General features: G+C 29.2%; 1 long non-coding RNA gene across 2 annotated transcripts; it reads left to right on the top strand.

Moving 5' to 3' along the window:
- Positions 1–591: 591 nt before the first annotated feature.
- Positions 592–11,644, top strand: LOC129287016 (uncharacterized). Of its 2 annotated transcripts, none has more exons than XR_008587571.1 (4): positions 592–931; positions 2,343–2,517; positions 2,609–2,664; positions 11,259–11,644. It is a non-coding gene; the product is annotated as an uncharacterized LOC129287016 (long non-coding RNA). The 2 variants fall into 2 exon arrangements; XR_008587572.1 differs by lacking the exon at positions 11,259–11,644 and adding an exon at positions 7,628–7,872.
- The last annotated feature ends 4,787 nt before the right edge of the window (positions 11,645–16,431 follow it).

The following is a 16,431-nucleotide window of genomic DNA, read 5'->3' as shown; positions in this document are numbered from 1 at the left end:
GGAAAAATTAATTTGCAGGTCTTTTTAGTTTTTTTTATTTTGATTTAAATTCCTGTAATTTATCATATTTTAATCAAACTCTTATAATTTGATTGATTAAATATATTAGTTTCTAAAAATTAAAATTATTAAAAAATGATTAACTTTTTTAAACAAAAACACATGTAAAATTTATATAAAAATTGATTTAATTCTGTTAGCTAAAGTAGTAAAAAAATTGACTTAATACAATTTTTCAATTTTTATTAATTGTTTTGAAAATTTTGTATAAATAAATTTATTTGGAAAAGATAATTTAATTATATAAATTTTCAGTAATAAAAATTAGACAATTAATTCTAAAATTATATAATATTTTAATAAAAATAAACGGTTTTAAATTTTATTTTTTAAAAATACTTAAAAATTTTAACCGGCAATCAAATTATAAGAACTTAATTAAAATAAAATTAACTGTAAAGATATAATTTAAAATTAATATTGTGGAAACTGAAAGACTTGTAAATTAATTATTACTATGATTATTTTGTTATTTTATTTAAATAAGCCAAAGATCCTACCCAACTATCTGTTTCGAAGGCGACAATCCTCCCTATCCCGTGCCTCAAAATCTCAGATCTACCTTCCACAGAAAAAATTATCTCAGATCTACCTCCCTCTTCTGCCTCTCATCGCTTGTTAAGAGCGACGACCACCACCGTCGTCTTCGTCTGTCAACGCAACACTATCAGTCTTCGAAGTCGGAGCTCGCCGCCGCCGCCGCCGCTTCAGCTACTGAGTCCGCTGCTTCGGCTTCCACGAGATCTGGTTCTGCAGCGTGAGTCCGACACCGATTCGGCAGCCTGACCGTCCGTCGTCGTCTGACCCCAGCCTACCGTCCGTCACCATCGCAGCTTGCCACATATTCCGTCGCCGTTGTCGCTCCATCGGGGTATCACTAGCTTCTCTGATTTTTTATACTCTTTGAGCAGTTTCAACTTTTTTAATTCCCATCTTTGAGCTGTTGATGTTTTGTAATTCCAGATGCTACTTTCAATTGTCAAGCACATATCATTTGGAATCTTCTCCAGGCTAAAAAGAATTCATATTTCATATCACCATTTTTCCTTCCTCCAGTATTTTTTTTTCCTGTTTTTGTAGCAAGTAGTGCTATGTTTTGGATTTCTATATATATTATTGGTTTTTGTCCTAATAATCTGTGCCATTGTTCTTCGTTTTTCCTTCCAATAGTGTTCGGTCTTGGATCTCTATAAATTTTTAGCTTGTAAACCTTATGTTTTTATTTTCTTAGTTTTTTTAATATTTCTTGTGCTTTGAGTTTTAAAAATATTTCACTATTTTAATTTTATTATTTAAAAATCTTAAGTAACCCTCAAATCTTCTTTCATTCTCACGCTCTTCCCCAGCCGATTGTAAAGGAAGCAGTCTAGCAGAGTCTGTGGGTTTATTTATTTATTTTTTGGGGGGGGGGGTGATGTATTAACACATGCTGCATGTGATATGAGTTGCATTATTGAACTTGTTTGATTTTTTTTACAGGGTACATGTAAATAGAGGCTTTTGTATTATATATAAATTTATAGTTTATTCAGAACATGAAATGCCACACATGATTTTATCTCTGACTCTTTCAACTTTATTCGTGGGTATATTTGATGCTTGTGATACTGTCATGGCTGGAGGTAGTAGCAAGTTGAGGTTTTGGCTCATCAAGATAAACATCTCATGTCATCTCTACTGATATATATGATGAATAACCTGATTGGATTTTAAAAATGAAGATTAATATCCACCAATTTATAATTATATCAGCAAAAAAGGTCTGACCTCAACTAGTATATATAAATGACCTCACTTAAGATTTAATAACAAGAAACGAACCAAATAAACTTTCACGACATTACCCAAAACAATGTGAATAAACTTGCTTTTGCCAAAATAACAACAAAATTGGAGCCAGATATAGAGCCATGACATTTTCTTTTTCAGGCATGTGAATACGCTTGGTTTTCCCCAAAACATTGTATTCTTTGTTCTGTGAGCCAAATGTAAGGCCTTTTGTTATCTGGAAATCGGGGTTTGTGATGGTCAGAATCAGAATTGAATGGAATGGAAAAAATGGTCGTCAGTTGAGTTGGATAAAATATTTATGTAGTTATTAATTACATATATATATATATATATATATCTGTGTATAATATGTAGTTATTATTATACATTTTATTTATATATTATTTTTATTAATATTTAGAATTATATTTTCTTCAAAATAATTAGTATTTATATTTAGTATAAATTTTGCCCCCACTAATAAATTTTTATGGATCCGTGACTGCTTATAGATTTGATGTATACCTGATAATGCCCAGCATCCAACGGCCCATTCTAACATATCATTCTAAAGTTGCTGATCCAGGAAGTGATTAAATTTGTCCTCTTCGTTTTACCCCTCTATGATCAAATATCATCTTCTTCGATTCCTGGTAATCTCCACTATACTTCAATCTCCATCATCAGGTATCACAAGCTTCTCTGATTTTTATACACTTTGAGCAGTTTCAACTTTTTTAGTTCCCATCTTTGAGCTGTTTATGTTTTGTAATTCCAGATGCTACCTTCGATTCACCGCACATACCAGTTGAAATCTTCTCCAGGCTAAAAAAGGTTCATATTTCATATCACTATTTCTCCTTTTCTAGAATTTTTTTTCTGTTTTTATGGTTAATAGTGCTCTGTTTTGGATATATATATGCATATATATTTGTTTTCGACCTAATAATCTGTGCCATTGTTCTTTTTTCCTTTCGATCCTTTTGTTTTTATTTTCTTAGTTTTTTGATATTTCTTGTAATTGGGTTTTAAAAATCTTAAGTTACGCTTAACTCTCTTCTGATTCTCGCGGTCTTAAAAATCCCGTCCCCAGCCGATTGCAAATGAAGCAAGTCAAGCAGAGTCCGTAGGTTTAATTGGGGAAAGAATTAAGAATGAAAATCAAACAAAAGTGGTTGATTTTTAACAATGCACTTATTACACATGCTGCATGTGGTGTGAGTTGTATCATTGAACTTGTTTGAATTTATTTACACTGCATATGTAAATAGTAGTTTTTTCCTTTACTCATGGACGGTGCATATTTTTATAAGTTAACTATCTAGATATACTCAACACATGATAGATTTTTAACACGTATGTTTTAAAAAATATGTTTTAAAAAAATTACAATTTAAAAGTTTTAAATATGCATTTTCCAAAGCATGTCTGGAATGTCAATTCATAAGAATTATAAAAAAAATTAAATTAAATTTAAATCATCTACATTAAATATTGGCTGCCTAGATTGCTAATCAAGCAAATTGATTAAATTTTTTTTATTGAAATTCACATTATTAACATTAAATTTGTACTGCCTAGATTGATTAAACAAATTTATTGATTTTTTTAATTTTTAATAATTTTATAATAAAATAAAAAATAAAACCTTTGAACTTGGACTCTCCGGATTTAATCAGGCAATCCAAATAGTGCTCTTTTGGATGCACATATTATTCGTGCTTGTCCTAATAATCTGTGCCGTTCTTCTTTGTTTGTCCTTTCAATCCAACCTGCATAAATCTTTGGCTTGTAAATCCTTTTGTTTTTATTTTCTTTTTTTTTTAAAATTTGTGATTTGAGTTTTAAAAATATTTCACTATTTTAATTTTATTCTCCTTGTTCGCCCCAAAATACTATATTCCTTGTATCTCAATAGCATATAATCATGTTACTTTGTGGCATGCACTTATCATATTCTTCAACTTCCATTAATGTGGAGCTCTCATGCTTATGAACATGATTAACCACTTACCTTCTCAATGGCCACAACTCTCTCCTTTCTCTTCTATGTCTCCATTTTTTCACCTCCACCTCATGGATATAATGACTATTATAATGGCCAACAGAAATATGGTGTTGGTTGAAATTCCCAAACTCAATCGGACCATCTGACAATGAATCTTTTCAACAAATGTAAGTAAAGACACTAACATTTGTCTCTCCATTTTTAACTCAACGCCCTCACTATTCTTCTCCAATCGCACTCTCTTAACTTGAAATCTAAAGCTAGTAATAATACTATCGTCCTCACATATGTAGACCTTCATTGTCACTTTATGAAATTTCAAATGGTGAAGATCCAAATAATTGAGGACACACACTAACCCTGCACTTTTCCCATTGATTGTGCCTCCCATGTTTATCTGCTTTGGCCCACTCCATCATAGTCGCAACTAAACAAGCTTGACCAAGACAATTGAAGAATGGATTTGATCCAAATTTACACAGCCTTCAAAATCTAAAAGTTCAATATTTGGGGCCTGAGACAGATTTGAGAGTGTATTGAGACATCTTGAGTGCTTTACATTGATTAGTTTTAAATTTGAAAAACGCTGAAAAAATGTTAAATAAATTAGATAACTAAATTTAATCTTGAATTCCTCCTATGACAGTTTAAAAATATGAGATCACTATAGATATATTTGGATAACCAATTATATTGTTTAGGTATCAATGTAAAGGCAATGAAGCAAAGATGTGCATTATTAAATTCTTTGGAGGCTTGATATATATACTTAAAATTAAAGAGGTTGTTAGAATCACACAAAAAGCTTATCTGTAAACATAGGAAAAATGATACATGATCTCCATTCCAAAATTGTCAGATATGACTATTAGCGAGACATTTCAAATAATTAAATTATTTAATCATGAAGTTAATTCTCTCATCACAAAGAAAAATGAGATGAGATTTTGTAAGGGAAATCAGTTAGAAAAATTCTTGTAATCTTAAAATTATTTGAAGATGATAAAGCAAGTGTTCATACAATTTGAATTTGTTGAATATTTGATGTGTGAGATCTAAAAGTTTGATGAGGTTCTCAAAATCACAAAAAATAGCCCTGATTATCCTCTCTTCTACCTTGTTCTTGTCCAATGACATGCATCAAATGCTCTCATTCTCCTAAAAAAAATCAACATGGAAAAAACACACAACTATTGCATAAAAAATGAATAAAACCACAAAAAAATATCAAATACTTGCCTTTTAAATTACATCCAAATCAATAATGCCATTGTATCATTTATTTAAATATTATTTCATCAATTCATCTTTTATTGATAACAAATGAATTCCTAAATCACACAATGTGGCATTAGTTATTTAAATCCAAAAAATGGTTTTTTTTAAGAAGTAAATTTAATTAAAAAAAATTATAACATAACAAAAAATAGAAGACATGAAAATACAATCATTTTTATATATTCATGTCTGATGATAAGTATTGAATTGCCTTAAGACCCTAGTGAGCAAATCATGTAGGGAAATGATTAATATGTAAAAAGTAATCAAATAATTATTAGAACAACTAATTAAATGTTACTTTTGGAAAAATCTAAATGAATTCTCATTTAATTTGTTTTGTTTATATAATCTAATTAAAAAAATTCAAGGCATACAAAATTGACTAACTTCAAGATTCAAGGTAATAATATTAAGACTCACCAAATATTTAAATTAAATGAATATGTACATAACTTAAGGAAAATGTGGAAACATGTCAAGGAAATAAAAAAAATCTAAAAGATAAACTAAAGATAATAGAATAAATTATTACCTTGTGATGATAACAAAAATAACAAATATCCTCATTCCTCCATAGTCAAGTTGGTATTCTATCTATAGAAATTGCTTTTTTAGAAATTTCAAGACCCATTGTCATGAGGAAATTGTGCATCTCAATACAAACCACATCTATCAACTGAAATAAGGGATCTATCTTCAAGAACACCAACCAAAAGCCATGCAGAAGAGCCACATAAGCATCTGATATAATCAAGAGAAATCCTCCTTCCCTCATTCAACAAAAATGTGAGGTCAAGAAATAGTTCCTTTGGTTGTGGTTTACTCCATCAAAACTCAATTTCAACGAATTGAAAATTGAATGTCAAGATTTTGACTTAACATTTCAAAAGTAGCTTCCCACTCTTCTCTTCCACAACCAAAAGAATAGTAAGCCAAGCTTTTTAGAGCTAAGGGATTTTCTTGATAGAAATCCACTACACGTTTTGATAACTCTAAATAGCTTTTTGATGGCTCATTTTGCCCAAACGCTTTTAAAGCAAATAGTTTAAGAGTATATTGGGAATTTAATTTTGGAACTTGATATATGTTAGCACTAGGAGACTTAAGCACATGCTTGTCTCTTGATGTGATTATAATTCTACTACCTTTCCTTAATCGATTACTTACTTTGATCAAATTATTAATTTTGAACTAGTTGTCCACATCATCAAGTATCATAAGAACTTTATTCTAATATACTTGACATTGCGGACAACTAATTCAAAATTGATAATTTGATCAAAGTAAGTAATCGATTAGGGGAGGAATCACATCAAAAGACAAGCATGTGCTTAAGTCTAAAAATGTGTAGTGGATTTTTGTCAAGGAAATCCCTTAACTCTAAAAAAGCTTGGGTTGTTATTTTTTGGTTGTGGAAGAAAAGTGTTGGAAGCAGCTTTTTAAATGCTAAGTCCAAATCTTGACATTCAGATTTTCAATCTATTGAAATTGAGTTTTGATGGACTAAACCACAACCAAAATGAACTGTTTCTTGACCTCACATTTATGTTGAATGAGAGAAGGAGGATTTTTATTGATTGTATCAAATGCTTATATGGATCTTTGCATAGCTTTTGGTTAGTGTTCTTGAAGATAGATCCCTCATTTCAATTGATAGATGTGGTTGTATTGAGATGCACAATTAAATCGTGATAATGGGTCTTGAAATTTCCAAAGAAAAATTTCTAGATAAAATACCGGCTTGACTATGGAGGGATGAGGATATTTGTTATTTTTCAAAGAAGCCTTTAAAGGTGAATATTGGTGAAAACATAGATTATCTTTCGAAGGAACTAAGGTTTTTAAGTAGGCAAGAATGTCCTCTATCATAGGTGCCATTAAAATTATGTGCTGACAATCTTGTACAACTTCAAATGCTTGGTAGTCATCTCGAACAAGTTTGGGATGGAGATCAAGTATATATTATCAATTATTTTTTTCTATAAATTAATAGTATTGTTTTTTGTGATTTTGAAAACTTCATCAAACTTTTAGATATCTCATGCATCAAATATTCAACAAATTCAAATTGCATGAATGTTTGCTTCATCATCTTTAAATAATTTCAAGTTTACAGGACTTTTTCTAACAATTTCCCTTACAAAAATCTCATTTTTTTTTGTGACGAGAGAATTGACTTCATGATGAAACTTTTCAGTTATTTGAAATGCCAAGCTAATAGTCATATCCAGCAATTTTGGAATGGAGATCATGTATGCATCATTTTTCCTTTATTTACAAGTAAGCTTTTTATGTCATTCTAACAAACTTTTAATTTTAGATGTATATGTCAAGCCTTAAAAATTGACCAAAGAATTTTATAATGCACATCTTTGTTTTACTATCTTTACGTAGATGGTTAAACAGTATAATTAGTTATCTAAATTCATATATAGTTATCTTATATTTCAAATTGTCATGAAAGGAATTCATGATCAAATTATTTAATTTATTTAACATTTTTTTCAGCATTTTTCCAAATTTATAGCTGATCGATGCAAAGCACTCGAGATGTCTCAAGATACTCTCAAATCTATCTCTGGCTTCAAATATTGAAGTTTTAGATGTTGAAGGCTGTGTAAATTTGGATCAAATCCATTCTTCAACTGTCTTGGTCAAGCTTGTTAAATTATGACTAGGATGGAGTAGGCCAAAGCAAATAAACATGGGAGGCACAATCAATGGAAAAATGCAGGGTCAGTATGTGTCCTCAATTATTTGGATCTTCACCATTTGGAATTCCACAAAGTGATAATGAAGGTCTTCGTATGTGAGGATGATAGTATTATCACTGGCATTAGATTTTTGGTTAGGAAAGTATGATTGGAGAATAATAGTGAGGGGGTTGAGTTAAAAATGGAGGCATAAATGTTAGCATCTTTACTTTCATTTGTTAAAAAAGTTCATTAGTTAGATGGTCCAATTGAGTTTGGGGATTTCAACCAACACCATACTTCTGTTGGCCATTACAATAGTCATTATGGCTATGAGATGGAGGTAAAGAAGAGGAGACGTGGAAGAAAAAGGAGAGAGTTGTGGCCATTGAGAAGACAAGGGGTTAATCATGTTCATAACCATGAGGGCTCCACAATAATGAAAGTTGAAGAAGATGATGAATGCATATCACAAAGTAACACTGATTAAATGCCTGCTAACAAGATTTGCCAATCACACTACTTGCTGGTCACTATTGACAAAACATACATTAAAGGAAAGTTACCTGGAATAACGTAGGATGTAGCAGCACTCAAGTTTCAATTTTGAGATCACTTTCACTATCTCAATCCTGCCAAAGGATTTGGCCCCTCTTGGATCTAACAGTCTCTCTTGATGATGATAGCCCTTTAATTTTTTGGATCTCTTATTTGATAACTCAAATTGATGATCCATCTTTTAAATATCAACTTGTTTTTACAATACCATGATGATCATATTTGTTTAACTAATATTAGGGATTTAGCCAATCATATTAAAATAAATTTATATAACGGATATAACTTGCACTTGTTGGGCGTGCAAATGTGATGGTGGTTGTCTGAAATGTTGTGTAGTCTTACTAACAGACCAAAAAAACAATTGTTATATGTAATTAGCATAATACGTTTATCAATTGACTTTGTTGTTGTAATGCAAAAAATAAGCTTGATTTCAGACATATCATTGATTTTCAGTTTGTTCATTCTCCATGAAGGTCCTATACAACATATTATATCATCATTGTTAGACTCGATGGTATATGATATATGTTTATGATGACAAATATGGAACAAACATATTATAGATGTTGCAAATATATTGTTTCAAAATAGATTATTAATGTCCTATTTATTTACGTGAATTCTATGCAAAACTAACCTACAAACATAGCTAGAAATAATATTGTAAATAAATTTAGTAAAATTTGAAGTTTTGAATTTTCTTGTCTGTTCCTAATAAATAAATCATTTATATTTTTAATAGGAAAGTATGAGATTTTAATAGGTAATTTTAAAATTAATTTTTATTTTTTAAATAACTTTTTTTATTTCTCTTAAGTGTTCTCCTATTAAAGGCAATCTTATTCGAACCGTGGTTAAGGATTGAATGTGGATGCCTCTCCTAGTAGGGATATGATATGGATTCATATCTTAATTCACCACATTATGAGGGATTAATTCTTTCCTCTAAACCGAACTCTTTATAGTTAAATAACTTCTAATAGGACACATAGTACAAGGGAGAATAAATTTTGAAATAAAATATATTATTTTTTATGACATTCTTTAGTTTTTAATGGACAACTAGAGTGACAAATATAATTTAATCAAGATTCAGTTATATTTAGATAGAAAGACATTATAATAGTTACCATTATATTTTAAACTCTTTTCAAACCTATATATTAATTGAAATAATTTTCTCGCTCCTCATCAACAATTTAATCAGTGATCCTTTTATGGAATGCTAGCTCTCTTATTAAAGCTAAGAGATAGGATAGAAGATATTGTAAAGTTGGCAACATCATTGTTGATGACTTCTTGCATGAAATATTTTAAATAAAATTATATATATTAATAAAGTTCATTAAATACACTTTATAGTTTTTTTTAAAATAAAAATATAAGCTTTCACAGATGCCTTTCATTCAATATTTCATTTGTAAAAAAATATTAAAGAGAGAATATAATGGGAAAGGAGAAGGGTAATATGAAAGAAGTATCATTAATGAAATTTTATTTTTATCAAAGTATTTTATATTTTAAAATATCAAATCTCATTTAAAAGTATCTTATAAATTAGAACAAACTTCTGACAAGTCCATAAAGTGTGGATGAGTTGGCAACAACGTGCACGATATGCGTCAACTAAACCTGAAAAATGAGTCACCTTCATTATTACTTTCCCATGTATCAAACCAACATGATTTTTCCCCTTTACTATCCATTTTTGCATCAATCATTCACTAGTATACAAGTAAGATTTAGTAGCATGTATTTTATAGCAATTAAAAAATAAAACACTACTAAAACGAAACTTGAAGGAACTTAGGTGGCGCTTATCAATTATTTTTTATTTACAATTGTAGTAAAATAATAAGAGGTGGCGCTTTTTCATAAAATCTCACAGTTTATTGTTACTGAATAATTAAGTAGCGTTTTAACAAAAAGAGCACCTAGTAATTATGGTAATATTATAAAAACTAATTTTATTTAATTATAATTATTATTATACTTATTAATACAATTATTATTCTTATTATTGTTATAACTTTTTATTGATTAGTAATGAAAATTTGAATTATATGTAATTAAGAATTATTACTATTATAAATATAATAAAATGAATGAATATAATAATGATTATTAAAATATTATTTTAAGTAGGGCTTTTGCAAATATATCCCATATTATAGGATGAACAAACAACCCCATATTTATTATATTTTAGATTATAGTCAATTTATTATATTTATTAATGATATATCAGTGTATATCAATGATAAGCCTCTTGTAAATTTTTCAAATTTTCAATTATAAATTTAATGTAAACCTATCATACTCCCAAACTTTCAAAACTTTGGCCCATATTTTTTGGGCAAGAGATTTTTTTGGTTAGTGGACTAATTTATCCTTTTAATTATTAGTGTAAATTTTAATATAAATATTGTTAGCATAAATATATTAATAAATAAATAATTATTATTAATATAAGTATTAGTTTTCTTAAATTTAAAAATGAAAAGTTGAGGTGGCTATACCCTAGGGAAATGCCACCTGTAGGTTTTACTTTTTTAAAAAATAAAAAGCCTCATGTGGGGGGTTTCTTTTTGTGTTTTTGTTTTTGAGAAAATCCCTGATCAGGTTTTCAATCCTACACAAGCTGGAAGTCAAGCACGCTCTTGTCGTCTTCAATTCACCTTCAGCTCTTCTTCCCTTCATCTAAGGGCTGAGATTTTTTTAAATAATATAATTAAACTCATCTACCCACATCTTAATGTGTAATAATGATAGTAATACTAATAATAATAATAATATTATTATTATTAATTCATATAATTATAACAACAACAACAATAATAATAATTAAAATAATAAATCATTGTTTTTTTAAATTAACTCAGGTGGCTAATTACTCTCGTGTGCTTCGACGATAGCTCCGACCACCGATTGTCAAAGAAATGATTCACAATTTTAGGATTCTCTGGTGGTTCAATGATGGGCTAGTATGAAGATTCATGGGCTTTCGAAGCAATTTCAAGTTTCAGGTTCTCGATGTGGCTCTCTCTACTCTTCAATCACTCGGAAATTCGATAATTTACCCTTTTGTAGAAATCGATTTTATGATTCTACCTATGATCTTGAATATTTTTTGGGGTTAATCTTTCATTTTGAATGTTGAACTTCTGCTTTCTCATCGAAGGGTAAATTAGCATAATACGTTTATCAATAGACTTTGTTGTTATAATGCAAAAAATAAGCTTGTTTTCAGATATATCATTGATTTTCAGTTTGTTCATTCTCCATGAAACTCCCATACAACATATTATATATCATTGTTAGACTTGATGGTGTATGATATATGTTATGGTGATAAATATGGAACAAACATATTATGAATGTTGCAAATATATTGTTTCAAAATACATTATTAATATCGTATTTATTTACGTGAATTCTTTGCAAAACTAACCTACAAACATAGCTAGAAACCCAGCCTCTTTCCTATTTCTGTATTTCGCAACTTTGACTCCTTTTTGGGATTCGTTTGATTACATTGAAATAATTAAAATTAAAAGTGTAAGAAGAAAAACTGAAACTTTCAACCCAAAGTGAGATGATTATTGGGGATGTGTAGTGCTTATTAAAGAATTAAGAAGCAAACAATAGATAGATTAGGAACACTTTCCCATGCTTTCTTGTACGTCTTTTTTATTCCGGGGGTATTATGGTCTTTTAAAATATAAATATATTTATTAAATAAATTTTTACCCCATTTCATTATTAATTAAATTAAACTTTGTCCCCACCATAATATACATGTGTATGTGTGCTGTGTGGGAGGCACCATTTATCTTCCTCTAGCTAATCAATTGATACAAGTCGTGTACAATTTAATCTCATGTCACCCTGTCTCAAGCTGTTTTTAATAGAAGTCCTTTAGCCCAAAAAAAAAAAAAATCAATAGCACATGTATTTTAGGAAATTAAATTAAAAATCAATAAATGTTGGAAAAATATGCAATAATTACTAAAAATTCCCTTAAAATATTTCTTAGCCCTAGAATCATAAATATATTCTAGTTATTCAAAATAGATAAAAAAATTGCTAAAAAGCCTAATTTAAGGTGGTAAAAGTATATAAAAATCATTAAATATCAAGATGATAATATGTTAGGCCTTTTTCAACCTATAGTTCCCCCTATTTATAAAGAGGCTAGGTCCAACGATCCTGCAGGCTTAGCCTGTTTAGGTAAAATATATATTTTTCTACCAAAAAATTATATAGTTTATTTAATTATATTTAATTTTTAGTGTATGTTCTGCAGAAGCTATAGAGTTATCTACCTTACTTTTATAATTACCATTAATTTTCTATCTATGTAGATTTATTTTCTTTATAAAATTTAATTATCTATCTTAATTTTCAGTTCGTTATCTAACAAAATTCTTGGGTGCATTAGTACATGTATATAATAATTCTTTTAGAAAATATTTGGCACCCCACAATTATGAGTCTTGATTTCACTCCTTAGTATGTACTGTATTGTGAGATTTTAAATGAATGTAGCATGATTAACATGATTTTTTTATTCCAACGATTTCAATCTAACATTTGATAATATTGTAATACCAGAAGGGTCAACTAAGAGTATCCATTTTCATAAAACAGCATTATTTTTTTATTGACAAAGATATACTGGATCAGCTTTAATTTGAGAAGAAACTGATTTTATAAAATCTGCTTGAACTGCACCATCTTAAAATATATATATATATATATATATATTAATATTTGCATATATCAATGCGTTCGTCCTTAGTGCTCATCAAACGCCACTAGAATAAATCTATAATATATGATGAGGCTTATTAGACAGTTATATGCTGAACTGTCCAATAAGCTTATGCAGTAATAAATATTAGACGGTTCTGTGAGTAACTGTCCAATATTCAGTGATATATTGGACGGTTGTCTTTAAAACCGTCCAATATAATATTTGAATTTTAAATTTTAAATTTTTTATTTTGAAATTGATATTGGACATAATCGTCCAATATATAAAATGTTTATTAGACAGTTAAGTGTATAATCATTCAATATACGTTTAAAATATGGCCTACCTCTCCCATTTCAGATCAAGAAAGTTTTAGACCATCTTCTTCGTGCGCACTTTGTCTCCCCTGTTCTTCTAGTTTCTCTGTCTCGACCGAGCAAATTTTCTCTCTTGGACTCATGTTCTTCAATCATCCTCAACCTTGGGTGAGTTTACTCTTCTCCTTCATTGACTATGTTTTTCAAACTCCGTAAGTTCTTGCCTCTTCTCTCCTTATTTGTTCATTTTTTTTCTGAATCTCTTAAATGCTATCTGAAACAATTTAAATAGATTTTTGTGTTTGTTTTTTGGTTAGAATTGATTAGGCATGTTTGATTTTCAATTTGGTTTCGATTTATTAGATTGTATTATATTGATTTGGTGTTATTAGTGTTGCCCACAAGGTGTATGATGAAATGTCTCATAGAAAAAAATTATCTTTAATCAAAACCCATATAAAATATAAGTTATGGATAAGTTTAAGACATATGTTAGACTAATATTTGATTAGGTGGGAGTTATATATAGTTTTTATTTTATCCGAATTTATTACCCATTTTTTTTGTTTTTTTTGTTTGAATAATATTTAACTTATTTGATTGGAAATTTTATATCTTTTGATTCTTTAAATGATAATTGAGTAGTGTATGAAGTTTTATATTCATTAGAATTGTGTATGAGTACTTTGAGCTTACTTAAAATTCTTACTCATGTGTCTCTTCAACTTAAAATACTATATGATGTTGTTGTTGATGGTGTTGTAATTGAAATGAGGCAAAATGTCTTGAAAGGTTTTATTTTATACTGCTATACTGCCCAAATTTCATTTCAAATTTTCTTAAGTTTTTTTCTTTCAAGTTAAAAGCATAAAATAATTAGGACTGTATTATTAATATTCAAATATATATTTTTCTTATTATAATAAGTATTTCTTTTGTGATTGTAATCAAATATAAAACAATTCCTTTTTTTTTTAAATCTCTACAAAATAAATGATTTTTTATAAAATCTCTAAAGTATTTAAAAATCACTTATTTTTTTAATTTTAAATATAAGGACCCTAATGTTGTTTGGATTATATATATTCAAATATAATGGCTAAAGAAATCATGAAAATAAATGTTATAAATTATTTAGAACTTATAAATTAAAAAAATTCACTTATTGGCAAGTTTTTGTTTAAGATAAATTACTTACAATTAGCTTAATATAATTATAATTATTATCTTAAATTTAATTAGAGGAATGATATGTATGTGAAAGCATATTGCTCATGATTGATTGAGTTAGTAGTTAATTTATTTATTAAACTAATTCTTCCACTACGAATGAGTCACTAATATCATTTCTCTTAGCAATTTTTGTTAGATTGAGAAAGATCATGGACAAGGAATGTGTAATAACCCAAAAATTTTAAGTAAAAAAATTAAAAATTAAAATACTTAATATTGTATTTAAGTATATTTATATTAATTTTGGAATAAATTAGCAAGAAGAAGAGTTTGTCTAGTGGCAATTATATTGCTACATACCTAATGGGTCATGGGTTTGAATCTTATGAGGCCAAGAGTGCAAACTTTTCTTATTTTTCTTTTGCTTCAGCTTATTAACAAAATTATAATAATGCCCTTCTAGAGAAAAAAAAAAAAAAAAAACAGAGAGAGAGAGAGCTAAATGCGTGGCTTTCTTCCCTCCTAATATTTTTCTTTTCTCTGCCGAGAAGTCCAGAAACCACGGAGAGACAGGGAGCTTTGATTTCCTCCAGTCCACTGTAATTCCTTCACTTCTTTTGTCGCCCTCCACTGCACTTGATCTCTCCCCTCCAGTTTCCGGTGATCGAGCGGTGAAAGTGGAGACTCGGCGTCTCTGTGTGATGCCCAGGTTGTCTGTCGCGCTTCCCTGTCTCTACTTGTCTTCTTTGTTGCTTCTCCGTTCTCGCTGTTCAGGTCGGTGGAGCTCGTAGGGTTGTTCGTGAGCTCTTCTCTGTTTGGTCTAGTGCTGTGATTTCATTATCTTCCTTTCGTGCGTACCCTGTCTCTGATTTATTCCCTGTGCAGCTCGTGATCCTCTTTTCCTTCTTCTATTATTGCTGTGGTTGAGTGCATCTGGTCTTTGACTCCCTTTAGCCTGCTTCTGCATTTCAGAAAGAGAGTAGTAGTCTGCCGTTGGTTGAAGCTGGAAACACGAGAACTCCTCTCCCTGTTCTATCAGTTTCTTCTTCTTCTTTCCCTCCTTTGTTACTGTTGGTCCTTAAGGTGGGAATTTTTGAACTCTTCTTGATAATTTGGTGCAAGAAAGAGTGTCTGAATGAATGAATAAAATTGGTTTTTTTTTTTCCCTAAGTTCTGCTGCTGTCCGTGGCTAGTGAGGGAAGGAATGGAATTAAACTGAAATTTATGTATTGAAACTATGATTATGATAAGTATGGTTAGAGTTTTTGAGTCAAAATAATTTTGTTTGAACTAAATGATGTTAAAGAAGTGATTAGGATGAGTTTGAAATAGAAAAACTTGGACATGAAATTTGAGGGTTAGTGTCAGTAAAATATTTGTTAAAATGCTTGTGAAAGGAGTTTTTTTATTGTGTATTTATTAAAATATCATTAAATTCTTTAAAAGATGTAATTGGTTGGGGTGCTATTATTTTATGAATTTAACTTGAAAAATGTAAAAGGAGATATATGAGTATGTATTTTTTTCTATATCTTTGTGGGATCTCAAAAGAAATAAATTGTCTTGGTGTTGCTCATTTGTGAATTTGAATCGAATATTGTAAAGATATTTATCTATGTTATTGAGAGATTGATTGGATTCTTGAGTTATGGTTGATAATTTATAAAGTATAGTGTTGTGTTGTGATTTAATTATGGGGTGTATATTAGGTGTTCGATGTAACGTGCAATAAAAGAATTATGAAGCAATTAAATGATTAAATGTAATTTATATATATGTATGTATGTATGTATGTATGTATGTATGTAT

The sequence above is a fragment of the Prosopis cineraria genome, unplaced genomic scaffold, assembly GCF_029017545.1.
Source record: "Prosopis cineraria cultivar Desert tree isolate PC_DT_omini unplaced genomic scaffold, ASM2901754v1 PC11, whole genome shotgun sequence".
In the NCBI taxonomy this organism is placed as follows: domain Eukaryota; kingdom Viridiplantae; phylum Streptophyta; class Magnoliopsida; order Fabales; family Fabaceae; genus Prosopis; species Prosopis cineraria.
The sequence above is the reverse complement of the archived record's forward strand: the minus strand, read 5'-3'. Positions and strand labels throughout refer to the sequence as shown.